The sequence below is a fragment of the Onychomys torridus genome, chromosome 7, assembly GCF_903995425.1.
Source record: "Onychomys torridus chromosome 7, mOncTor1.1, whole genome shotgun sequence".
NCBI lineage: Eukaryota > Metazoa > Chordata > Mammalia > Rodentia > Cricetidae > Onychomys > Onychomys torridus.
In genome coordinates this window covers 106,142,832-106,170,588 of record NC_050449.1, presented here as the reverse complement: position 1 = coordinate 106,170,588, position 27,757 = coordinate 106,142,832, and the positions used below count along the sequence as shown (strand labels likewise).

The following is a 27,757-nucleotide window of genomic DNA, read 5'->3' as shown; positions in this document are numbered from 1 at the left end:
GGAGCTGGCCTCCCGGCGCGCCCCAACCTGGCGGGGACTGCGGCCTCTGGCGCTCCCGAGGGTGGGAGCAGTGGGCGGTCGGGGTCGCCTCGGTCTACTCGCGTGGGCACTCCCTGAAGTCCCCTGTGGGAATCCTGGAATCTCCGGCGATTCGCTCCGCTGCCGCCATCATCGATACTAAAGGAAAACTTTCTGGTACTTGTTCTCTCCCTGCCCCGCCCCTGCCGTCTTTTAAAACCGGAATACACGGTTCGCGTTCTTCCTCGGCAAAGACTTGGCTGACCCTGCCGGCAGCCGCCCCCACAGTCGCTTGGAAGACTTTCTGTTTCTAGTTGATAACGAAGGTTTTGCCAATGGATTCACATTTCTGTTAACACATTTTCACGTCCCACTCCGGGAAGTTCCCAGACCGCTGTAGCCCACTAAGCACGTCAGCCCTAAGCGATTCCAGTTTGGTTTTTGTTTTCGTTGGCGTTTGATTTTGTTACTTTTCTTTTCTTTTTGGGGGGGGGGGGGGGACGACGAGGGCTTGTATAGTACAGGCTGGCCTCGAACTTGCCCTGTAGCAGAGGATGGTGTTAAATTTCTGGTCTTACCTCTTACGTCCCAAGAGCTGGGATACATGCCTGAGCACAAAACTCGAGTTTTGTTTTGGGGTGGCTGGGACTGTTTATTTTATGTGTACATGTGTCAGAGGTCAAAAGAGGTATTCAGATCTCCCGGAACTGGAGTTACAGGCAGTTGTGAGTATGGGAGCCAGGAACCGAACCTGGGTCCCCAGCAAGAGCAGCAATTCCTCTTAACTGCTGAGCCACCTCTCCAGCCCAGTATTGTTGAGAATAGGTTTGGCTGTGAAGAAGCTTCGGCTAGTCCAGAACTCTTGATCCTTCTCCCTCAGGCTCTTACATTCTAATTTTATTTCTAACATGATAGGATAATTTTCCCTTTTATAAATTATGTAACTTCACACTGTTCTTTTTCCTTTCCTTCCCCTACCCTTTTTCTTGGACCCTGGTAAAATTTGAGCTACGTCCCTCGGGCTCAATCTGCTCTATTCTTTGAGTCTAACTTCTATTTTGTAGCAAAATGTTGGTATTTCTTTCCATGCAGTGTCTTACAAGTCTCTTTTTATGACTTAATCACTTTCCATTGTACCATGACTTGTTGAACCACTCATTTAGCAATAGACGTCTGGGTTGGTTGCAGTTTTTCATAATTCTAGGTATATGCACGTGAGTTTGAGTGCCCTTGAAGGCAGAAGCATCAGATCCCCTGAACCTGGTGTTACAGGTAGTAAGACAACCAGTGTAGGTGCCGGGAACCAAACTCGGATCCTCCAAGACCAGTACTTACTCTTAACCTCTGAGCCATTTCTCCATCCTGCTAGGAGATAAAAATTTTTAGGACTGGGATATTGACATTGTTTGCCTAGCATGCACAAATCTCTGGTTTTGACCCTCTGCATTGCATAAAGCCAAGTATAGTGACAAGGACCTATAATCACAACATACAGGAGGAGTTACAAAAATCAGGCGTTTAGAATCATCCTTCACTGTGTAGTGAATTTGACACTCCCCACCCCCTTCCATGCAACTCTGTCTTTAAAAAATAAATAAGTCTTGAAGGGACTGGAGAAATTGCTCAGTGGTTAAGAGCACTTGTTCTTCCAGAAGACCCAAGATTGAGTCCTGGCATCTACATGCATCCCAGGATTGTGTGTAACTACAATTCTAGGGGATCTAGCACCCTCTTTTAGTCTCGCTGGGCACCAGGCAAACATATAGTGCACATACCTATATGCAGGAAAAAAGTCATACACATAAAATAAATCTTTTTTTTAAAAAAAGGTATGCCAAGCTGGGGGGTGGTGGCACACGTCTTTAATCCCAGCACTCAGGAGGCAGAGCCAGACGGATCTTTGTGAGTTTGAGGCCAGCCTGGGCTACTGAGTGAGTTCCAGGATAGGCACCAAAACTACACAGAGAAACCCTGGGGAGGGGGGGAGGCGTATGCCAGGCTGTGGTAGCACACACCTATAATCCCAGCACTTGGGAGGCACAGGTAGGTGATCTCCGAGTTCAAGGCCAGCTGATCTACAGAGCAAGTTCCAGGACAGCCAGGGCTACACAGAGAAAGATGGGGGTGGGGTTGGGGGGGTGGGGATGGAAAGTGCAGAGAAATAAAAGATGGAATTTTAGGAAAGAAAATGATATACTAAACATCTTTTCATGGTCAGTCACTAAAATGTATCTAGTAGCATGTGTCTATTTTTAACAAGACTGGAATGGTATATTGAAATACTAGAGACTGACTTCCTGACCTATTTGTTATTTGTAAAAATAGTGGAAACTCTGAGTAAGTTTTGTTCTAACAGGAGTTTATTTTCCATATAAAAGCTAGGAAAGAAGTGACCACACTGCTAGTCTGAAGTCATATTTTCAACAAGTGTCCGCCAAGAAAGCCATTGTGTTCTCTCCTGGGTGGGGTAGGAGGGAACAAAGGAGAGCAGCTGACCAGCTGACCAAAGATGTGCACAGCCCGCCCAGCTGGAAGCAACACAGTGTCAGCACATTGGGAAGTAGATGTGCTGTAGCCATACAGTAGAATTCCCACAGCAATAGCAATAAAAGGAGTCAGTGAGTACAAATCTCAAAACCATAATGTTGAACACGGACACAGAAATTCAAAATGTGCTTACGAGGAGTATGTGGTGTTGCTACTGTTTGTAATTTATACCTAGGAAAAAGAAATAAAAGGTTAAGGACAAGGAACTAAAATAGTAGGGGAAGCATAATATAGTCTACTCACTTCAGTGTTACCCAAAGAAATATAAATGTGAACTTATGTATAATTTACATTTTTCTAACAGCCACAGGTCAAGGTGATTGAGCAGTAGTGCATGCCTGTAATCTCAGCATTCAGGGAGGCAGAGACAAGGGCATCTGGAATTTGAAGCCATTCTGAGCTACACTGTAAGACTCTCTCCCCAGCTCCACAGGAAAGAATGTTGCTTATTGGTAGAGCACTTGCCTAGCCTAGCATGTGAAGGACCCTAGGTTTGACTAGCAGTACCACAAAAGAAGACATGGAATCAAAACAGAAATTGAGTTGAAACACTGAGAACTGTGGAGTTCCTCTCTTTATACACCTCCACACCATGGTTTTGATCCCCTGACTTTGTGTGCTGGGTACAGAAGGACTCCTTGATGTTCTTGCACCTAGCCCACTGTGCACCAGGAGAGAGACAATACTTATGAGATCCAAAGATGTTATTAAATCACCACATAAGCCAGTTGCTGATCAATCAGGGCTGTAGGACAAGGATTCGGGAGCCTTGTTTCTCCTGATAGCCCAGAGCAGGAACAGAAGCAGGGTTTATAAGCACAAAAATCACAAACATTTGTTGCCAAGTTATAGTTACAGTTTTCACCAATCAGGATTTAGAGATTGGGGGTGGGGCTGGAGAGATGGCTCAGCAGTGAAGAGCACTGACTGCTCTTCCAGAGGTCCTGAGTTCAGTTCCCAGCAACCACATGGTGGCTCACAACCATCTGTAATGAGATCTGGTGCCCTCTTCTGGCCTGCAGGTACACGTGCAGTCAGAACACTATACATAATAAATAAATCAATCTTTTTTTTAAAAAAAGAGAATTTTGGGTTGGGAAATTAGCTCAGTGGTAGAGCGCTTGCCTAGCAAGCATAAGGCCCTGATCCTCAGCTTAAAAAAAAAAAAAATTGAGATTGGGGCCTTCCTAGAATGTTCCATCATTGTCAACCAATATCTAACACAAGCCTTTCAGTCCAACCAATCAGATTGATTTGTTCCTTCTGTTGCTAGGAACAACCATAATGTTTCTAAAGAACTAAAGATGCATGACTATTTCTATGGTTTAGGGAGGTTGATCAGCCATTGGAAAGTTCTCAGTTCCCCCAGGGCTTGAGAACCTGAACTTCATTTCACTATATAGGTAAAATGGAGTCTGAAGTGAAAATGGCAGTACTCAGGCCAAGGTGTTTTTGCCTGCTCCCTTCAATGTCACTTTTCAATTAGAAAACACCCTGGAGCCCGGCAATGGTGGTGTATGCCTTTAATCCCAGCATTTGGGAGGCAGAAGCAGGCGAATCTCTGTGAGTTTGAGGCCAGCTTGGTCTACAGAGCAAGTTCCAGGATGGCCAGAGCTACACAGAGAAACCCTGTCTTGAAAAACAAAAAAGCATCTTGCTATTAGACAAATGAGATATTGGGTAGGTGGAATTTCTCTATCACAGGCAAAGGTTCCCAGGGAAACAGGACTCCTTGCAATATAGAGGCAGGAAATGCCAAGCAGAACTTTAGCTGTCCCTGCCAAGCCACTCACAGTGGTTCTCTGTACTTTCATGGAGAGTTCTTACTGGGATTTTAAGCCATAAAAAGCTTTAATCACATGATCCAATATGGAAAATAAACATCATTCCACTTTTTCCTAAAAACCAATGCCCTTGTTAAATAAAAGCCTGGAGAAAAAGAGGAAATTTGTGTGTAATGAATGATAGGAAAACCAGTGCTTTGAGGGTATCCATAAATCCAGTAATGTTCCCTTGTCAAGGGTGCCAGCCTGTTAGATTGCTGTAAAACAAACTGTAAAGCTACCACCCCATTGCATGACTGGGAGACTTCTTGTCTGCAAAGACCCACCAACCTACTGTTTTCAGAAGTAAAATTTCCACCTTATAAAAGACCATTGTAAAAATGTCTTGTAACAAAAAAATCATCTACAAAGTCCTATAAATAAAATCCTGCCCCAGTTGCCTGTGACTGGGTGTCTGGTTTGAAATGTCACATTTCCATTTCATCTAGCAGTTTTCGGATAAGAAAACCTACTAAAAAGTTTGCACTGCACTTTGGCTTGGCTGACTTGCTGTATCAGTCATCTGTTGCAGAGCTGGGGACCACCTCGATCTGAACGGCCTAGAACAATAGTACAGTTTATTACCTCTCACATCTGGCAGGGCAGGAGGTGGAAAGGCTTCCCCAGTGGTTTGGCTCAGATTCTTTCCTGAGATGATTGAAGATTTCAAGGTGGCCCCTTCACCTGGCTTTTATCGGGTGACAAGCTTTGGTTGTCATGATGGTCTTCATGACAAGGCAACTAATGTCCTTTCAGAAAATATCAAGGGGGAGACCACAGTGCCTTTCAGCACTTGTTTTCAGAAGTCAAACACTATTTCCAGAGTAGTCCATCATTTTCACAGGGCAGCCACACTCACTGTGGCAGAGAGCAGACCTAGATCAGGAAAATGTACAGGTGAGGTGGGGACCATCTTCACCAACAAATTATTGTTTGTTTGTTTGGTTTTGGTTTTTTGAGACAGGGTTTCCCTGTGTAGCTTTGCACCTTTCCTGGGACTCACTTGGTAGCCCAGGCTGGCCTCGAACTTACAGAGATCCACCTGCCTCTGCCTCCCGAATGCTGGGATTAAAGGCGTGCGCCACCGCCGCCCGGCAGACCAACAAATTATTATATTTAGTTTTATATTGTATTTTCAAGTAGGAACATGAATCAGTGATTAAAAGAAGTTTGGGGGCCAGAGAGATGGCTTAGTGGAAGAAGGTTTTTGCTACCAAGCCTGATAAACCCAAGTTTGAGTCACAGGTATCATGTGTGGAAAGAGAAAACTGATGCCCATAAGTTGTCCTCTGATATCCATGCACTCACACTAAATAAATAAATAGATAGATGGATAGATAGATAGATAGATAGATAAATAAGCAAACAAATAGATAATGTGACTTTTAGAGGCATTTTTAGTTATATTTATTTATTGACAGAGTCTCCCTCTGTAGACAAGGCTAACCTCAAACTCTCAGATTTTTTTTTTAAGATTTATATTGTATAACTCGAATTTCTAATGGTCTTATAATTAAAAAAAAAAACCAAAACACCAGTACCAGATATTGGGGCAAATGTTGAAAGATCAGAGAGATTAAGAAACAAGCCACTGCCATGTCTCACTGCACCAATTTCATGAATCTTTTGACTGAAATCTTCTGAGTCTTCACCTGAAAAGGCTTCAGCCAAAAAAGCCGCTAGCTGAAAGGGATGCTTCTGCTGAAAAGCCTTAAGTTCCTGTCTCCTCATGCCTTATACACCTTTCTCCACCCAGCTATTACTTCCTGGGTTAAAGGCATGTGTGCTTCAAGTGCTGGGATTAAAGGTGTGTGCCACCACTGCTCTCTCTCCTAGACTGAGTCACTCTCATGTAGTCCAGGGTGGCTTTGAACTCACAGAGATCCAGGCAGATCTCTGCCTTCCAAGTGCTAGTATTAAAGGTGTATGCCACCACTGCCTGGCCTCTATGTTTAATCTAGTGGCTTGTTCTATTCTCTGATCTTCAGGCAAATTTTATTAGGGTACACAGTATATCACTACATGTTGGGACTGGAGAGATGGTTCAGCAGTTAAGACCACAGGCTGCTGTTCCAGAGAACCTGGGTTCAATTCCCAGCACCCACATGGCAGCTTACAACTATCTGTAACTCCAGTTCCAGGAGATTTATTTACACCCTCACACAGATACACATGCAGGCAAAACACCAATGCACATAAAATAAATATAAATCATTTAAAAATTACTCCTTTAAAAAAAAAAGCTTTTATTTCTGTGTATCTGTATGTGCACCACATGTGTGCAGATGCTCCAGGAGGCGAGAAGAAGGAGTTGAATCCCCTGAAACTAGACTTACAGGTGGATGAGAGCAGCCCAATATGAGTGCTGAGACTAAACCCAGGTTCTCTGCAAGACCACTTAGCTATCTTTCCAGCCCCAAACCCACAAATATCCTGAGTCTACCTTTCCAGTGCTAGGATTACAGGCATGCACAGCCATGCCAGGCTAAAGAGAACAGAAAAGAGTTTCATAAAACCCTGATATTACCAAGGTTAGTAATAGTCTGAACTGTGCACAGCCTCTATAATTACTTTGACAGAGATATCGTGATGATTCTAATAAGTTAAAGCCCATCAAGTATGCACAGAATAATGTTCCTGTCTGCCAATGGCACAAACTACCATTATTATGAAAATGTAAATGAACTGAAGATTGGAATTCATTTTGCTTTGGGAAATGAGTAATAATTGCTAAAACGTGTATGTTAAGGGGTTGGAAAGATGGCTCAGCAGTTAAGAGCACTGACTGCTCTTCCAGAGGTCCTGGATACAATTCCTGTCACGGGCCATGACATATATACGACAGATGGCAATTAATAATACAGGTTAACCCACCAGATGAATAACTCTCTGATAGGTAGCCCCATGAGGCAAAGGCTGTAGGGTTACTGCCTGGGGAAACTGGTTCTTTATGTGTGTGATTTTTCTCATGTGCCACTACATTTCTTCCCTAAAAACAGCAATGGGTATTTTCTCCACTGCCTGTGTGTTTATCTCATGTATATATTCCATCTTCTGGGCACATACATATCTAGATAGTTAGAAAGGTCATTTCTTCTTAAGCTGTACAATTTTGATGAATAGAAATAATACTAGGATATTTTTTTTTCTAGCTCAGACTGACATAGGAAAGTAATGGTGTTCTCAGTTACAAAGACAGCTTTTTGCACAATTAGCTGATTTAAAAACTCAGAGCAAATTCAAAGCAGACTAGTTGCTCCTGCAAATGAATCACACAAGGACAGGTTCTGAGGTATCTGTTGAACCAAGGTCAGGCATGAGGCAACTTTAGTAGACTTAATTTCCTCAGCAATTGACTCAATATGTACTCCTAACCTCACTTTTATGATACAAGTCTCAGGGTTCAGCCAACTAACTGCTTATTATTTAGGTCCTGAATTTCAATGTCACTCTGTCAGGAAATACTGGGTATTCACCCTATATGCTGCCTGACTTTGCTTTACAGACTGCACATCAGGGAACTTGGCTGACAGCCAGGTGTTGCCATAGTCACTCACTGGCCAGTCAATGAGACATCCCAAGCCTGAAACTATGTGATCTCTCATGTGTTACCAGAACGGCTCTGCTTCTTATTGTTTACTCAAGTAATGCTATATGACCCTAAAAATGTCACTCATATATTGTCTAGAGTTTTCTGCTGGGAAGATTTTTCAAGATGTATAGAGAGATATGTGGAGAGGGAGATGTAGAGAGATGTGTGGAAGAAAGCTGTGTGTAGGAGTCATAGCTGTGTAAGGAGATGTAGCAGTGTATAGAGATGTGTGGCTTTGTGGGAGACAGATGTGTAGAAGAGAGGTGTGGGGTGAGAGATGTAGCTGTGTAGAAGAGAGGTGTGTGGTTGTGTAGAGAGAGGTGTGTAGCTGTGTAGAGATGGGTTGTGGAGACATTTTCAGAGAAGATTTTTAAAGATGAAGTAAAAGAGAAAGTTACCATCAGAAAGCATGTGTTTTTTGTTTTTGTTTTTGTTTTTTTCTTATTCCTCTCAGATAGAAAAAATCTAGCCCTTGCCACATTCCTGGATTTTTTTTTTTTTTTGCATACCCTGGGTGTGGTCATAAAGCTGGTTCTCAAAGACTGCAATATCCATAAGATCTACAGACTCTTTAGTTAACAAAAAAAGGGGGAGATGGCACAGCCATATCTGATAGGAACAGCAAAAGTCATAAGGCCCTCACAACTGTTTGACAAGGATCCAGCAAAGCTGAGCCACATGATGGCTACCATGCCACATTTGGTTTTCATCTCTACCTGTTGCATACTTGGGAGATTTTTAATATTTGCATCCTTATTAACTTGAAAGTCTTCCTTATGCCTTGGAGGTTGGGACACACATAAAGAAGCCAGAGGCCTCTTTATGAGGCTATGAGACATTTTTTAAACATCTCTCCCTGTACTTACTCAGGAACAAGAAAATCAAAACAAAGTAAACTCAAAAATGTCAACAAGATTCAGTGGGCTAGAGGAGTCAGTCACAGTTCAAATTGCAAGCTCTTCCCACTATACACTCAGACAATTACATTACATATACACCAACAAAGTTAGATGCCCTACACTGTAGATGTAACCGTCTTGTTAAACAAGAAACACAGAACCAATTGCAGAGTTAAAAACCATGAGGTCAGAGCAAGAACGGAAAACCTTACCCTTCACTGCTTCTGCTGTCCTTCCTCTCCGCAAGAGCCGCTTTTGCTCTGACCTCGTGATTTTTAACTCTGCAATTGGTTCTGTGTTTCTTGTTTAACAAGACGGTTACATCTACACTACACAGAGACTTATATTGATGAGCAAAGTATAAAATGGAAAGATGTTAAAAGAATGAGATGTCAGGACCTTCCCCTCTTAGGAAAGTTAGGACATGCAAAGTCACTGTGATGTCTTATGACCAAAGAACAACAGAATGCCAAGATTTTAGACATATAAACAAATTCCATAAAGATATACAATATCAACATTGTATTATGCCAGAATTTGAATAATAACCACAGCAGCTTTGGCCTGGGAATTTTCTTGGGCATTCTGGCCATTAAGAGGTAATAATACACTGCTTGGGACATGGCAATATACCTGGACTGGCTTGGGGATTTTCTTTTGGTCTAGCAACCTTGAAGCAACCAAAGCTACCAGCCTGAGAACAGGCTGTCATTCATATGCCCCTAGATTCTTTCGTTTATTTTTTGTTTTTTGGTTTTTTTTTTTTTTTGAGGAGGGAGGGAGAACAGTTGGCAGTATATAAAATGAAAGAAAAAAAACAAACTTTAAATAAATAAGTAAACTTAAAAAAAAAAAAGAAAAAGAAAAGGAGTCTCACTATGTAGCCCAAGTTTACTTCCAACCTGAGATCCTCCTGCCTCTGCCTTCCAGGTGTTAGGATTACAGGAGTGTGTGCTGCACCCAGCTAATACCAGAGTCTTCATAAAATAGAAGAAATTTAATGCATCGTGGGAAATGTAACTTCAGCCAGCAATTTTACTACTTGCATATAGCAGCTTGAATCAGAGCCAGTGTGAAAGGTGAAAAACTCAGACAACTGTGATGCAGAAGGGGCTTAAATGAACCCACTTTCTTGATTCCCTGATTAATTATTAAAGTTCTCAGAGAAGCTTCATATATACCTCTGTCATAGCAAATTGCTATAAAAAAGGATATGTAGTAGAGGACTAAACCAGGATCTGAACACATCTGTGAGCTGCCACTCCTGTTGTGTTCTGTGACAAGATCTTGCTATGTAGTCCCAGACTGGCCTGGAACACATGCTGTCCCTGCTCTAGCTTCTCAAGGACTGTGATGTGATTACAGGTGGGCATTCTTGCTGATTTTTGTGTGACTCACTTTTCTAGTGTTTTGATTGGATGTTGCTTTGTTAAAGGCATCTCGTGAAGATGTGATGTGCTTTTTCAAATCCCAGAATGATCAGTTATCAGTGAGATTGAGCTAAGATTGGCCTCAATGTTCATATTCCAGCCGCAGGGAGAAGGAAACCAGATCTCTGGCCAAGATCACCGTGTACTCCCTATGGAGCTGTGGGCTCATGGTCTGCTGGCTGCCTCTGCTGAAATCTTGGTCTCCATCCAGCAGTCTGATCTCTACCCTGTCATCAGTCCATCCCTTAGTTTTCATACCAAGAATGGTGCCAAGGTTCTGAGTAGGTGGTGGTCTACCATGAATGGTCAAGGGGCAAGAACCACAGAAGCAACTTAACATCAAGCCCAAGACACCATTGTTCCCAGCTGCCTCCACCCTTGGGTTCTGCTCTTGGCTCACCCTCTCAGAACAGAAAAAACAAAGCAATGTGAAAAAAAATGAATAAATTGAATTCTTTCCATTTTTTTCCCTGCAGAGCAATTTGACCTCTCAAGCTCTGCTTCCTAAAGAAGACTTAAGCCTTCAAGCAGGACTTAAAATTCCTATTTGTAGAAATCTTTGAATTGGCTGATATTTTAAGAACAAGTTTTTAAAAAGCCTTTATGTTTGCCAGAGATGGTGGTACATGTCTGTAATTCCACACTCAGTATGTAGAGGCAGGAGGATTCCTGTGAGATAGCCTGGTCTGCATAAGAAGTTTTATAAGGCCAGGCGGTGGTGGCGCACGCCTTTAATCACAGCACTCAGGAGGCAGAGGCAGGCAGATGTCTGTGAGTTTGAGGCCAGCCTGGAGTTCCAGGAAAGGTGCAAAGCTACACAGAGAAACCCTGTCTTGAAAAACAACAACAAAAAAGTTCTGTAGGCCAGTTAGGACTACATAGTGAGACTGTGTTTGTGTGTGTGTGTGTGTGTGTAAGAGTTTTTGTTCTCTTATAATCCCAGTGCCAAAGAAATAGAATCAAAGGACTAGGAATCCAAGATCAAGGCCATTCTCAGCTATGTAGTGAGTTTGAGGCTACTCTGGACAACATGAGACCCTGACCTCAAAAAAGCAAAAGCAGGGCTGGAGAGATGGCTCAGAGGTTAAGAGCACTGCCTGCTCTTCTGGAGGTCCTGAGTTCAATTCCCAACACCCACATGGTGGCTCACAACCATCTGTAATGAGATCTGGTGCCCTCTTCTGGTGTGCAGTCATACATGCTGTATACATAATAAATAAATATTTTTTTTCTTTTAAAAAAGGAAAAGCAGAGCAGGAGAGAGGAAGAAGGAAGTAGAGAGATAAATTAATTCTTAGTCAATGCAAGCAGACCAAAATGAGAAAAGAGATGGAGGGGAGGGAGGGACAAAGGAAGGCACTCAAAAACAAAGATCCATTGGGAGGCAGAGGCAGGCAGATCTCTGTGAGTTAGAGCCCAGCCTGGTCTACAGAGTGAGTTCCTGGTCTACAGAGTGAGTTCCAGGACAGCCAGGGCCACACAGAGAAACTTTGTCTCAAAAAACAAAACAAAACAAAAGATACAAGTAAAATGTTTCAAAACTCCTGTTTTCATTTTCAAAACCATTTTCCCCTATGCTTCGTCTCAATCACTCATTATTTCCATCAGTTAATGTCCTCTCTTGTTCTCCAACCGAACTAAGTTCTGGGTTGGGTACTGGGGATGGGCCCCAATGCAATGAATTACCAAAGGTAAATGGAATGTCACTGCCTGAAGGTTTAATTCCTCAGTCCCTAAAGCCAACAACTAGAGGGAAACACTCTTAGGTTTTCTTCTTGATAAATTCATTAAATGGTCATATCACAGTTGGTCAACCTTAACAGTAAAGGAGGCAGGTAAGTGGGTAAAAGGTCTTTGGAATTTGCAGTTTCATAACTACACCCATTTCTGTTCCTTACCAAACCATAGTAATACCTGAAACAGATCTTGAGTCTCTAGGCTTCTGAGATAGGTGGAGTGGATATATGCCCAGGACACGTGTGGACATGTCAGAGGCACACCTATACTGTGACTGGTGTATGGAGATTGGACCCTTTTCCTTGGAATGACTTTACTCACGTAAGACTTCTTTGAATAAATGAAGCCTCTGTTTTTACTAGTTTTGCTAATGCCTCCAATTGCCAAGTAACGCTTTCAGTTTAAGATGTCTGTGTTTTCACAGTGAATGGAAATTTTTCTGGAGTATAATGAAAAAAAAAAAAAAACCACCCCCACCACCACCAACAAAAATCCCTCAGAAACTCCCAGAACTGAAAGAATTTTAGATAGAAATCCAGAAATCAGAAGGCTCTAGGCTGGAATAGCACCTTGTAAATGAACCAAAACAATTTAGTAAATTGTCAAAGAAAGCTGAGCAGTAGTGGTCCATGCCTTTAATCTCAGCACTTAGAGATAGAGTCAGGTAGGTAGATCTCTTGAGTTCAAAGCCAGCCTGGTCTATAGAATGAGTTCCAGGATGGCCAAGGGCACAAAGAAACCCTGTCTTGAAAAGAAAAAAAAAGTCAAAGGAATCAGCAAGAGAATGGGACAATGAGCTCTGGAAGATGGCGGTACTAGTAGTGTCTAAGCTTTGTTGTTTTCAGACAGTCTCAGGTAGCATAGGCTAGCCTGAAACTCACTATGTAGCCAAGGATGACTTTGAACTTCTGATCCTCATGCCTTCACTTCCTGAATGCTGGGATAACAGGCATGTACTGCCATATCTGGGTAGCGTCTGTGTTTTATTTCCCCTGTACTCACATTGCCAAGAGCAGTGGTAGACGTAGTTAGAATATGGGCTTGCATCTTCAGGCCAGATCCCACAGCCTGAAGCACCCTCTCTGTGACAGAGTTTAGATGCTATCTGTGCTACGGCTAGAGAGCAGTCCTTAAATTTTGACCCCACCAGCACCTGGTTCCTCCATGCTCTTTGTCATGTACACTATGTTTAAATAGGTCATGTGATGTGAAACTTCCTGCCCGGCCCCCAAACTTATAAAAGTCTGATACCTCTTTTGTCCTTAGGATTAGTTTAGGAAGTGACCTCTAAATATGCTCCTCTGGCCCCCCACTCACCATCTCTCTCATGGTACCTGTGTCTGTCTCTCTCTCTCTCTGTCTCTTTTATTCTCTCTATCTGTATTTTATTTGTATAGGTATCTTGTGTTGTGGAATATTCCTCTATACTGTGTAAAGATATGTCACTGTGATTGGTTTAATGAGAAAAGCTAAACAGCCAATAGCCAGGCAGGATTTGGGGGGCAGAGACTACTGGGGAGAAGAAGGGTGGAAACTCAGAGTCACCAGTCAGAGACAGAGGAAAGTAGCATGGGCAGTACAGAGTGAAGGTGATGAAGCCACGAGGCAGAAAGTGAATGAATAGAAACGGGTTAATTTAAGTTATAAGAGCTAGTTAGAAACAAGCTATCAGCCAAGCTTTCATAATCAATAAGAAGTCTCCATGTCATGATTTGGGAGCTGGCAGGAGGGACAGAAAAATCTGCTTACAGTCTTGCCTGCATGTATGTATGTATGTGCACCAAGTGTATGCAACGTCCTGGAGGTGGGAAGAGGGCTTTGGATCCCGAGAACTGGAGTCACAGACAGTTGCCATGTGGGCGCAGGAACCAAGTGGAGAGCCTCTGGAAGATCAGCCAATGCCCTTAACTGCTGAGCCATCTCTCCAGTCCCTCCAGAGCTTTTCCCGATTCTTTGTTGGAAACAAACTTTTCTGAGATAGATAACAAACATGAGTGTATCAAGACTGAGCCACCGAGTTTCCAAGGCCAAATATACTCAACTGTTTTCCAGTTTAACTTATTTTTCCTCCTTTCCCTTCTCTTCCTCCTCCTCTTCCGCAAAGGTGAACTTAGAGTGCACTTTCAATATTTGTTAAGTTTTTTTTATATATTTGTCATGTGTTGGGGGACACTGGTTTGCCATATTGTTTGTGATAAGGTCAAAGAGCATCTTTTGGGAGTTGGTTTTCCCTTCCATCATGTGAGTTCCAGGGATTGAACTCAGGTTGTCAGTTGTGGCAGCAGCAAGCTCCTTTACCCACTGAGCCGTCTTCAGGGCCTCATGTGTGCATTTTACTACTGAGCTGTACGCCCCCAGGCATACATACTCAAGCTGGCTTTATTTTTCACTTGCAACTAATAAAATACTTGATTAATGTAATCATAGCAATCAAATGATGCCCTTGAAAATGTGGTTAAAAATAAATATATTAGCTGCCTTCCAACTCAAATGAAAAGAAAATATTGGGGAAAAAATTAAATGTGTAGGTTGCAATGAAGAATAATTTAAAAATAGTAAACTCTCAGACAATGAATAAGCAATGAGAAAAATCAGAAAAAAAAACAATAACTTCTCTTTAGAATATGTAGAACTGGTCTCTCACCAAAGTGGTCTGGATACCCAGATTTGAAGAGCAGATATGTCCTAAGACTCTGGGAAAGGCCCCTAGAGCATATATGTCTGAGCTTCACTAAATTTAGGAATAGAATGAGGTTTCATTTCCATTACATCAATCAGAGCTGTAAGGCATGGTGTCCTCATCTGCCCATGGAAGTACCCAACCAGTGCTCACACGTGCCTCACTGCTTCTCAGAGTTTCCAGGCGTTGTCTCATGCTGGGAACAAGTCATCAGTTTTTTTGGCTGTCTAGGTTGCCCAAGGAAGAAGTGCTTTCTCCCAAACCTCACACCATTCTCTGTGGTACCTGGGCAGTGCTGGTTCCCAAGTCAGGGTAGAAGAGTCTCCCTGCATTCATATTAGCTTGATTATGCCGCACCCTCCATGCCCCCACCCCACCCTGCTTGTGTGTTTATGTTAATGGTCCCCAACTGATGTTGGTGTTTTACAAGATTGTTAGGAGGCTGGAGGAAGTGGATCAGTGGGAGAGAGCCTTGAGGTTCTGTAGTTTGGTCCACTTCCTGTTCTGCTTCCAGACTCATGGCCACCCATTTTTGTTGTCATTCCTTCCCTGCCATGATGGACGGGGTTTATTTCTTCCTCTCCTTTTAAGAAAGATGTATCAGGGCTGGAGAGATGACTCAGAGGTTAAGAACACTGACTGCTCTTCCAGAGGTCCTGAGTTCAGTCCCCAGCAACCACATGGTGGCTCACAACCATCTGTAATGAGATCTGGCGTCCTCTTCTGGCCTGTAATGCAGAAAGAACATTGTGTGCATAATAAATAAGTAAAAATTTAAAAAACAAAAGGTTGTATTTTGTAGATGAATTTCTTTTTTTTTTAAAGATTTATTTATTTATTATGTATACAGTATTCTGCCTGCATGTGTCCCTGCAGACCAGAAAAGGGCACCAGATCTCATTACAGATAGTTGTGAGCCACCATGTGGTTGCTAGGGATTGAACTCAGGACCTCTGGAAGAACAGTGAGTGTTCTTAACCTCTGAGCCATCTCTCCAGCCCTGTAGATGAATTTCTAAACAATCTTATTAAATAAGAAACACAGAGCCAAATACAGAGGTGCAAGCTGTAGAGATCAGAGCAATAGCCGCCAACTAACCTTAGCTTACCACCTCGCAGTAGCTTCCTAAGAGAACCTCTTCCTGTCTAACCTGTGCTTTTATTGCCTTCCTGTTCTGCCTTCTCATTGGCTCTAAGCCCAGCCACATCACTTCCTCGTCACTGCCTGTCTGTACAGACCTCCAGGTCTCCATGGTTGGTACTGGGATTAAAGGCATGTGTCACCAGGCTTGGCTGTGTTCCCTAGTGTGGCCTTGAACACACAGAGATGCTGCCTGCCAAGTGATTGGATTAAAGGCATCTGCTACCACTGCCTGACTTTTGTTTATGGCTGACCTCTGCTCTCCAGGCAAACTTTGTTAACATACAAATAAAATATCACATTTCAGCACAAATAAAATATCATCACAGTATTTAGTTTTATTTTATGCGTATGAGTGTTTGTTTGCATATATGTATGTGCACCAGACATATGCCTGGTGCCTATGGAGAAGAGGGCTTTAGATTCCCAGAAACTGGAGTCAACAAACGGTTCTGAGCAACCATATGAGTGCTGTGTACTGAATCCAGCCATGTCCTCTGGAAAAGCAATCAGTGCTCTTAACCACTAAGCCATCTACAGACCTAAATTTTAAAAATTTAAAGATTATTCTACACAGGCATCCTTAAAGGCCCACTCCCAGGTGATTCGAGATTCTGAATTAACACTAACCACTGCATCCAGCACTTGGGCAGTGGAGGCAGAAGGGTCAGGAGTTGGAGTTCATCTTTGACTACATGGGGAATTCAAAGCTAACCTGGGTTGTATGAGATTCTGTCTCCAAGTGGGGGCAGGGGTAAGTGTGGTAGCACATGCCTCAGGAAGTAGAGGCAGGTGGATCTCTGTGAGTTCAAGGCCAGCCTGGTCTATATGTGGAGTTCCAGGGCAGCCAGGGCCACCCAGAGAAACCTTGTCTCAAAAACCAAAGAAACAAAAACCAAACAATAGCAAGCAATAGTACCCCAGAGAAGAGTTCATTGTGCCCTTGTAATTACCTCTATTTTATTCTTTCCTTTGCTTTTCTTTCGTACTCTTCTTAAAGCCAAAGGAGATTCTCCCTCCCTTAAGGGGACCTTGTCAGATGTTTTTCTCAGAACAATGGGGTAGTAGATAACATGGCTGGACATGGAAGCATCTATTTTTAACCCTTTTGAAAATGTTGTTTTAATTTTAATTTCCCTGTTTCAAGGATTCTGTTGTTCTTTTTAGCCACTTTTTAAGGGTTGTTCTACTGGCAGTAAATTATTTTAGGATGCTTTGTTTTGTTTCTGGGGCTGGGGACTGGTGTAAACTATTAAGCATATGACCTACCAGCTGAGCTACATGAGTTGTTTGTAGTTGTTCTTTTTACAAGAATGGTGATTTCCTGGGACTGAGGAGATGGCTCAGTGGGTGAGAGGGCTTACAGAACTGAGTTCAAATCCTCAGCATCTATGTAGAAAGCCAGACCTGACCATAAACCCCTGCAACTTCAGTGTTGTAGCAGTGGGAGACAGGAGAACTTCTGAGATTTGCTGTCTGTGTACCTCACTCCAGGTTCAGGGAGTAGGAAGTCCAACACCCTCCTTTAGCTTCTGCGTGTGCACTGACATTTCCACACACATGCGCACACATATTCACACAACTGTGCATACGCCAAACCCACATGCAGCACACATATATAGGTATATAAAACTTGTTTTTAATGTTCATTTCCTCCTTTATTCTGGATAATATTTTTACTGGATATAGAATTCTAGTTTCATAGTTCTTTACACTTGAGAATTCTTGTACTGCTTTCCTTGGTTTGGGATGAGAAATCTGTTGTCCAAGGAATTGGTTTTCTCTGTGGGTAAGGCATCGTTTCTCTTTCATTTCTCTCAAGGGTTATTTTCTCTGTCTTTGGTTTTTCAGAAGCTTGATTATGGCGCTGGAAGTGCAGCTCTGAGATGGTGATTGCCTGGCATGCCCAAGGCCCTGTGCTCCACGAAGAACTGGGGGGCGGGCGGGCGGCGCTCAGTTGGCTCCAAGAAATTCTCCCAGGGCTGTCAATCTCTTGTTCCAGCTCAATGCTTGCTCTCCTCTCAACACGGTGGTAGACTGTGCTCCACTTGCTGGTCCCCGCCTGAGGTCCCGCTCACTGTCCCTGTAGTCCATTGTGTTCACATTGTTGAAAGTGGTGAGCCCTGCTAATCCAACTCCAAGCCCACTGATTTATTTTGTCCTCTCTAGTCTGTTCTGATCCCATCCAGTGTATTTTCTATTTTTATTTCATACAAAAGACTCTCAGTATATTCACATTTAGGAACAGGCCAGGGAAGGGTGATGAAGAATGGGGCAGGGTTTTCTGCAAGCAGTTGGTGCACAGGGGCTGCTCTCCTGAGCTGTCCTGTTCAGGATGGTCAGAGAGCAGTATTCTTCAGAGAATTGAAAGGCAAAGGTGGTGGGTCCTCTCAACCCCCAGGCGGGCCCTGGGCCACCCGCTTTCCACTACCTGGTACCACCACACCTCTAGCTTCATAGCAACCCTTGGCTGGCACTCCTGGAGACGTGAGCCCGTCACTCAAGTTGTCAGGTCTGCCGTCGCGGAAGAAAAAATCTGCCTGTTGGAGTACGTCAGAGCTGGGTAGGATCTTTTCTCTTCCATAAACCAGCGGCTCTCAGCCTTCCTAACGCTGTGACCCTTAATACAGCTCCTCATGCTGTGCTGACTCCAACCATAACATGATTCTCATCGCTACTTCATAGCTGTAATTTTACTACTGTTATAAATTGTAATGTAAATATTTTTGGAGATAGAGGTTTTGCCAAAAGGCTCATAACCTACAGGTTGAGAACCACTGCTGTAAAGGCTTATACTACTATTATTTTAATTTTTATTTGTAAAACTGTGTGTGTGTGTGTGTGTGTGTGTGTGTGTGTATGAATGTGGGTTTGTGCATGTGAGTGCATTATCTGTGGAGGCCAAAAGATGGTGTCAAAACTCCTGGACCTGGAGTTACAGTTACAAGATTCCTGGTGTGTGTGTGTTGGGAACAGAACTCAGGTCCTCTGGAAGACCAATATGAGTCCTGAACCATCTCTTCAGCCTTTACTCTTTTTTTGTGCCTTTGTTTTTTTTTTGTTGTTGTTTTTTGTTTTTGTTTGTTTTTTTTTTTTTTTTTTGAGACAGGGTTTCTCTGTGTAGCTCTGGCTGACCTGAAACTCTGTGGACTAGGCTGGCCTCTGCCTCCAGAGTGCTGGGATTAAAGGTGTGAACCACCACATGTCTGTTGTAGAATATTCCTTTACACTGTGTGAAGATGTGTCACTGTGACTGGTTTAATAAAGAGCTAAATGGCCAATAGCTAGACGGGAAGTATAGACGAGACTTCTGGACAGAGAGAGCTCTGGGAAGAAGAAAGGCGGAATCACTAGCCTGGCATTAAGGAAGCAGGATGGGCAGTACAGAGTAAAGGTAACAGAGTCATGTAAAGAAGCGTAGGTTTTAAAATACTTGCTAATTTAAGTTATAAAAGCTAGTGAGACAAGCCTAAGCTAAGGCCAAGATTTCATAATTCCATGTCATGATTTAGGAGCTGACTCACTACTTACACTTAATTCTGTGTGTGTGTGTGTGTGTGTGTGTGTGTGTGTGTGTGTGTGTGTGTGTGATATGTGTGCACACGAGTGCAGCTTCTTTCACAAGTCAGAGGCATCAGATCTCCCTGGAGCTGGAGTTGTAGATGGTGGTGAGCCACTTGGTATGGGTGCTGGGAACCAAATGTGGGTCTTCGGCAAGAGTAGTTCGCACTTTAAACCATTGAGTCATTTCTCCATCCCTCTTCCCATTGTCTTTGAAACATTGTTTCCATCTTTCCTGGGACTTGGTTTCATGTAGTCTAGGCTAGTCTTGAATTCACTGATAATGATCTTAGACTTCTGATCCTCCTTCTACCACCAAATATTGAGATTTCAAGTGCATATCACCATGCCCTATTTCTGTAGTACAGGGGATGGAGTCCTGAGTAGCATTATTCTAGGTAGGCTAGCACTCTACCAAAGGCTAGCTGAACTATGTGTCTGGTTTTAGTTTTTAATGTTTTCTATATTTTTTTCTGTAGATGAAATTCTAAATGGTCTTATTAAATAAGAAACACAGAGCCAAATGCAGAGTTAAAAGCCCAGAGATCAGAGCAGTCTTCCCCTGAGAGAGAGACCTTCTTCCTGTGTCCTGTCTTTTTATTGCTGTTCTGCCTTCTCATTGGCTCTAAACCCAACCACATGATCTCCTCGTCACTGCCTGTCAATACAGACCTCCAGGTCTCTGTGGTTGGTACTAGGATTAAAAATTCAGATCACCTGGCTTTGGATGTGTCCTTGACCACAGAGACTCTGCCTACCATGTGATTGAATTAAGGGTGTGTGCTATCATGGCCTGATTCCCACTTATGGCTCACTGTGGCTTCTGGTCTCAAGACAACTTTATTAACATACAAATAAAATCACATTTCAGCACAAATAAAATATCACCATATTTTTTTCAGTTAATTTTTTCACTTGGCTCTTCTTTATGTCTTTTATTTACTTATTTTGCAAACACTTTATTGTTATTTGAGGCATAGCCTATGTAACCTAGGATGGGCTTGAACTCACAAGAATCCTCTTGCCTCAGCCTACTGAGTGAGGGCTGAGCTTACAGGTGGGCACCACTGTGGAGGTTTAAGTAAGAATGCCCCCATAGGCTCATATATTTGAATGCTTGGTCACCAGGGAGTGGAACTCTTTGAAAGGATGAGAAAGGTTAAGAGGTGTGGCCTCGGAGGAAATGTCTCACCGAGGGTGGGCTTTGAGGCTTCCTAAGCCCATGCCAAGCCCAGAGTCTCTCTCTTTGCCTACAGATCAAGATGTAGTTCTCAGCTACTGCTCCAGTGTCTGCCTGCACGCTGCCATGCTCTCTGCCATGGTGATAATAGATTAACCCTCTGAAACTGTAATTAAACCCCCAATTAAATGCTTTCTCATATAATAGTTGCCTTGTCATGGTGTCTCTTCACAGCAAAAGACTAGTGATTAAGACAGCCACCATACCTGGTTCTTAACAGAAACTTCCTATTTTTTCCCTTGCTTCAAGCATATCCACAGTCTCTCACTGATGTCTGATTCCAGTCCTTTTCAGACTGTCCCAATGTCTGCCATCTTGGGTGTTGTCACCATTGCTGCCTTTTTCTCATTACATGAGGTTTTCTCAGTTCTCAGGATAATGAACCATGTGTTAAAAATCAGACACTGCACATTTCGGATAGAGTTTCAGGGTAGTCGTTCTCTTGTTACTGACTCAGGAGTGAAAGACTGATCTGAGGAAACATGAAGTTGTCCTCTGACCTCCACATGCATGCCATGGCACACACATGTGCACACACATTTTTTTTAAAGGCCTCTTTTTCTCTCAGGTTTTCTAGATGACTAATAGCCATGTGGTGGGAGATAAATGATGCTAAGTTTAACTCCCTACCTTTTGTCTACAGGTATAGGACTCTTCTCTCCCTCTATGCCAGGGGTCTCTTGGGTCAGGGACGAGGGAATGGAGGACAGACAGCTGCTTGGTGTGATTAGTCCACCATTGCCTCAGACCATGTGGTCCCCAGGAAGATGCTTTTCAGTCTGGGTAAAATTATCATGTAGCGGGCAGCAGTGATGCACACACCTTTAATCCCAGCACTCGGAAAGGAGCAGAGCCAGGAGGATCTCTGTGAGTTCAAGGCCAGCTTGGTCTACAGAGTGAGATCCAGAACAGGCACCAAAACTACACAGAGAAACCCTGTCTCAAAAAACAAAAAACAAAAACAAAACAAAACAAAATCATCACATAGGCTCTTGGATCTGAGCTCACCACAGGCAAAAAAGTAATCATGTGACTTTATTGTCATTTTGGCTATACCTCATCAAGATGACAACAGTCATGTGACATGGCCACTCTCTTGGTTAGTAGCATCATGAAGATGGGGAAGGCCAAGTTATTTTACCAGTCTGAGCTGTTGAGTTCCAGGCTTGGGCTACATACATATCAAGACCCTGCCACAAGAAAAAATTAAGTGGAAATATGAACTGAAGAATGGGAGAAGTTATTTCCAAATCTTGTCTATGTAGAAAGGTGCATCTATAATATATGAAAGACTCTTAGGACTAAATAGGAAGGACAAATAATTTAAGAAAAGACATGGAACTGAATAAGGATTTCTCCAGGACTAGAGCAATGGCTCAGCAGTTAGAGTACTTGCTGATCTTCCCAAGGACCTGAGTTCAGTTCTTAGCTTCCGTCCTAAGGCTTACAATTGCCTGTAACTCTAGTTCCTGGGGAGCAGACATCCTTTTCTAACTTCCATGGACAATTGCACATATGTGCATAAACCCACACAAAGACTACACACACACACACACACACACACACACACACACACACACACACACACATAATTTAAAAAGGCTTTAAAAAAGAAGATACACAAGTGGTCAACATGTACATTGAAAAAAATGTTCAACATGATTAGCAATTAGGGAAATATGCAAATCCATAGTAGGAGATGCTCTTCACACACAGCAGGATGGCTGTAGTTAAAAGACCAGATAGTAGCCGGGCGGTGGTGGGGCGCATGCCTGTAATCCCAGCACTCGGGCAGAGGCAGGTGGATCTCTGTGAGTTCCAGGCCAGCCTGGTCTACAAAGTGAGTTCCAGGAAAGGCACAAAGCTACACAGAGAAGCCCTGTCTCGAAAAACAAAAACAAAAAAGGGGGTGGGGGTGGGCTGGAGAGATAGCTCAGAGGTTAAGAGCACTGGCTGCTCTTCCAGAGGTCCTGAGTTCAATTCCCAGCAACCACATGGTGGCTCACAACCATCTGTAATGAGACCTGGTGCCCTCTTCTGGACTGCAGGCATACATGCTATATACATAATAAATAAATAAAGCTTGAAAAAAAAAAAAAGATCAGATAGTGGAGGCAGGAGGATCAGAAATTCAAGATCATTCTCAGCTATATAGTGAGTTTGAGGCCAGCCTTTGATACACTAGACCCTGTCTCAAATAAAATAGAAAAAGTAAAAAGCAAGCAAGCAAGCAAGCAAAAAACACTTATTAAAGCTGGGTTGTGGTGGCACATACATGCCTTTAATCTGAGCACTTGGAGGCAGAGGCAAGTGGATCTCTGTGAGTTTGAGGCCAGCCTGGTCTACAGAGTGAGTTCCAGGACAGCGAAGGCTACACAGAGAAACCCTGTCTTGAAAAACCAAAAACCAAACCAAAACAACAGCAACATCAACAACAAAACAAAAAATCCTACTGAACAGTTGGTGTGTGTATATGACATGTTTATGTGTGCACATAAAGCCAGAGATTGGTATCAGGTGTCTTCCTCAGTTACTCTCCACCTTATTTATTTACATATATTTATTTTGTGTGCATGTATAGAAGTCAGAGGACAAGTTGGGATGTCTGGTCTGTCTTTCCACCATTTGGGTCTGGTTACTTTTGACTGTCAATTTGGCACAATATAGAATCACCTGGAAATGAAGTATTTAGATTAGGTTGGCCTGGGGGCATGTCTATGGTGGGTTATGTTAATTAGTAGGAAGACCAGTGTATCATGAGTGACAGCATACTCTGGACAGAGTATCCTGAACTGTGCAAGAATGGAGAAATCCAGGTGAACACAAGAATGCATGTGTGAATTTATTGATTTTGACTGCAGTTGTAATTTGTCTTATTGTTTCAAATCCACGTGGCCTTGACTTCCCACAAGGGTAGACTGTAACCTGGAATTGTAAGTGAAAATGAGCCCTGTGTCCCCTACGCTGCTTTTGTCAGGGTGCTCTATCACAGCAACAGAAAAGAAGGAAGTCACCTGGGTACCAGAGAAACCCTGGGTAATGAGAGAGGGCATCCTCTCATCCAGGGCTTAGGTGTTGTTGAAGCTTGGCCAACTCCAGAGTCGCATTTCCATGCAGGGTTAGGACATTGTGGCATGAGCTATTTGGGTCAGGGATGGCTTAACTTGCCCTTCACATATTCATCCAAGCACACATCATCCTCCCAGTCCAGCCAAATGTGTAGCCAGCCTTCCCATCCCACATCACTCCTTCCCAAGGTCATTTACCCGCCTTCGCCTACTGGGGAGATTCTGTTCAACTTGTCTCAGTGTTTAGAAACAATGCTGGCCTTTCTGTTGGAGAAGGAGGAAGATACTGATTCCAGGGAGCAGTCAGCTGTTCCTTCAAAGCCGCAGCTCCAAAGACTGCCAAAGGCTGAGGTCTTAGTCATTCTAATCTCTTTCTGCATGTTGCTAGTCCTTAACTCCCTCTTGTGGTTCCGAGGATATATGACACAGGCCAAGAAGAAATTTTGTCTCAAGTTTTGCTGTTAGTAAAATCCCTTGGGCACTGATAAAAGGAGGATTATCAAGGCGGGTGTGGCCTGAAATCCCAGCACTCCTGAAGTGGAGGCAGGAGGGCCACAGGTTCAAGGTTCTTCTCCACTACAAGCAAGTTCTAGGCCAGCCTGGGCTATGTAGAGAAACTCTCAATTTCTCTTTCCCAAAAGATGGTAGTTAAATGGGTTGGTTTTTTTTTTTCTTTTACTAGTTTTAAAATCAGGACGTTTATGACTGATCCTTGAGATCCTTGAGATGAGCTGGGTGCTGTGGGTCTTGGTGTTGTCCCTTTGTGAAATCTATGTCTGAATCTGTGATAGGCATTTTTAAAGTGCCTCTTTTTGATCTAGTCAACTCTCAGCCTTAGCACACTGTACTTTTTCTTGGGCTTAGCAGGTCAGCCCCATTTGACACACAGCAGCAGCACAACATGTGTCTTGCTGGGACACTTTTTAAACGTTGACTTTCCTTTGTAATCTTGCCTCTGTGCCCCATCCCACCTCATGCCTCACCACCTCAAAGAGACTGGAAGAGATCCGGTTGATACATTTTTTAAAAAACATTTATTTTCATTTTGTGTGTATTGGTGTTTTGCCTGCATGAATTGGAAGCCACCATATGGGTGCTGGGAGTCAAACCTGGGCTCTCTAGAAGAACAGCCAATTCTCTTAATCTTTGAGCCATATGTAGCCCCAGATTGGTGCTTTTTAATAAAAATTTGTAAAGATCTAAATTAGCTTATCTAATCAATAACCACACATTCAAAAAATAAAAACAGACAGACACAAGGGGCTAGGGAGAAGGTTCAGTTTGCAGTGCCTACTGCTTCCAGAGGACCTGTGTTCTGTTCCCAGCCCATGAATCAGTTTATAACCACTGGCAATTCTAGCTCCAGACATCTAATACTGTCTTCTGGACTCCACAGGCCCCAGAATACATGTGGCATATACTCACACAGACAACACACATACACATGAATAAAAGATAAAAATAAATCCTTAAAAAAGTAAGTTGGGCATAGTGAATTCTGTCTGCAAGCTCAGCACTGAGGAAGCTGGATGATGGTGAGTGCAATGTTAGTCTGAGTTACCTAGGGAGATTTTTGTCTAAAAAATAAAAAAAATTATGGAACTATAGAGATGGCTCAACCCTTAAGAATGTGCTGCTTTTGCAGAGGACCTCCGTTAGGTTCCCAGCACCCAGATCTGGCAGCTCACAGTCACCTGTGACTCTGGTCTCTCCTGGCACCTGCACTCACCTGTACACATGTACACATGTACACACACACACACACACACACACACACACACACACTCACGCACGCACGCATAAAAATATACAATTTGAGCTGGTGAGATGGTTCGAGAGCTAAACGCACTTGGCTTCCGGCCCAATGACCTGAATTTAGTTCACCGAAGCATGTAGTAGGAGAGAACAGATTTCCTGAGTTGTCCTCTGACCTCCACACATGGGCTGTGACATGTGTGCTCCTCCCCCAAAATAAAGAAATGTAATTTTTTTTTTCAAGACAGGGTTTCTTTGTGTAAGAGCTCTAGCTGTCCTGGAACTCGCTTTGTAGACCAGGCTGGCCTCAAACTCACAGAGATCAGCTTCCCTCTGCCTTCCAAGTGCTGGGATTAAAGGCATGTGCCACCACCACCTGGCAGAAATGTAATAAAAATTTTTATCATATGTATAAAAGTGTGATAAGAAATAATGACTTGAATAAAATAAAAATTCAGCTTATTCACAATTAAGTCATACCTAACAATCATTCAGTGTTTAATCTTCTGGTGGATGAAAAAATTATATAACTTTTTGTTATGTAAAATTTCAAATATAGGGATTGGGGATTTAGCTCAGTGGTAGAGTGCTTGCCTGAGTTCGGTCCTCAGCTCTGAAAAAAAAATTTCAAATATAAAAAATAAAGAGAGGCCAGGCGTGGTGATGCACACTTTGAATCCCAGCACTCAGGAGGCAGAAACAGGCAGATCTCAGTGAGTTCAAGGCCAGCCTGGTCTACAAAGAGAGTTCCAGGACAGTCAGGCCTACACAGAGAAACCTAGTCTCAAAACAAAAACAAAAAAAAACCAAAACAACAACACCAACACATAAAACAACAACAACAAATAAATAAAAATAAAAAACAGAGGGCACTAGGGATGTAGTTCAGTTGGTAGTGTGTTTGCCATGCATACATGCGTGAGGCCCTGGGTTTAATTCCTAGTACTACAAAAACTAAACTAAAAACAAAAGTTTGCTTTAACACCACACTTGGGACGTGGAGGCTAACCTGGGCTAAATGCGAGCCACTCCCACTTGTCTTCATTAAATAGAAAAGGGTCCCGTGAGAAGCTTAGCAGGTAAAGGTTCTTGCTGAGCAAGCCTGATGGTGTCGGTTGGATCCCCAGGGCCCGAGGTGGAAGAAGAGAATCAATTCCCCATCCCCAAAGTTGTCTTCTGACTTCCACATGAGCACTGTAACATGTGCATGTCTGCATTTACACACACGCATGCACGCACACACTTTTTAAACAATTTAAAAAGCATGGAAGATCTGTGCATAAGCATCACCTGCCCTCAGTCATTACCAACATTTGCCGTATTTTATCCATGTCCATCACTTCCTCTCCCTCTCTCGGTTTTCTTTGGGTTAAGGAGATGAGCCCCTGTCAGAGTTCACACACACCAGATTCATTATGCAAACGGCAGAACAACTCACAAATGGCGACCTGGATGTCCTATGAGACCAGTGATTTTTTTTTTCTGGCGAGTACAGTTCTTTCCATTGACCTCAGATAAGGTATATACAGCCACACAGGATGGCAGCCTTTCAGAGGAGCTGTTTTCATGCTAGGTGACATAGGATTCAAAAAACAAAGGCGAAACATCAGACTGGCTGGATTCTAGGCTGAGTTTAAATTTGCAGCTAGGGTAGGATTGGGCTGAATGAAAACAAGAGACCATAGCCTCAACAGAGGGAGTTTTAAATTATTTTGTGTGTGCACATGCATGCGTGTGTGGAGGTCGGAAAACAGTCAGGAGTTAGTCTTTCCTTCCAGGAGTCTAGGGGTCCAGGGGTCAGGGATCAGAGGTCCAGGGGTGGAGCTTGGGACATCAGCTTTGCCTGGCAAATGCTATATTCCCTTGCACCTTTTCCCCAGCCCAAAGCTCAAGTTTTGACGCCTTTCCCCAGCAGGTGACAATACCTTGGAAGGCTACAGAACCTTCAGGAAGTGGAGCCTGACTGGGAGAAGCTATCACTGGGACTGAGCCTCTGCAGGGTGCTGCTTGGCCTGTAGTTGTAGAACTCTGTCTGTAATCACAAGAGGTGCCTCTGCTAACATACTTCCTTCTCTGCTGCGGTGGACTGAGACTCTCGGAAATGCTGAGCCAAAACTAAACATTTCCTCCCTAAGTTGGTTCTTCCTGTTGTTTGGTAACACAAACAGACACAAAAGCAATGCACAAGGTTTTCTCCATTCTCCATATAATAAAAGTACATTTTTATGCTGTACTATTGAAGTTTAGTTTTTACCTGTTATATTAAA

At 43.1% G+C, this 27,757-nt stretch overlaps 1 long non-coding RNA gene across 1 annotated transcript; it reads left to right on the top strand.

Annotated features, from left to right (window-relative positions):
• Positions 1-8: 8 nt before the first annotated feature.
• On the top strand, positions 9-27,757 carry LOC118587383. Its single transcript, XR_004945449.1, has 3 exons — positions 9-195; positions 17,718-18,429; positions 27,403-27,757. It is a non-coding gene; the product is annotated as an uncharacterized LOC118587383 (long non-coding RNA).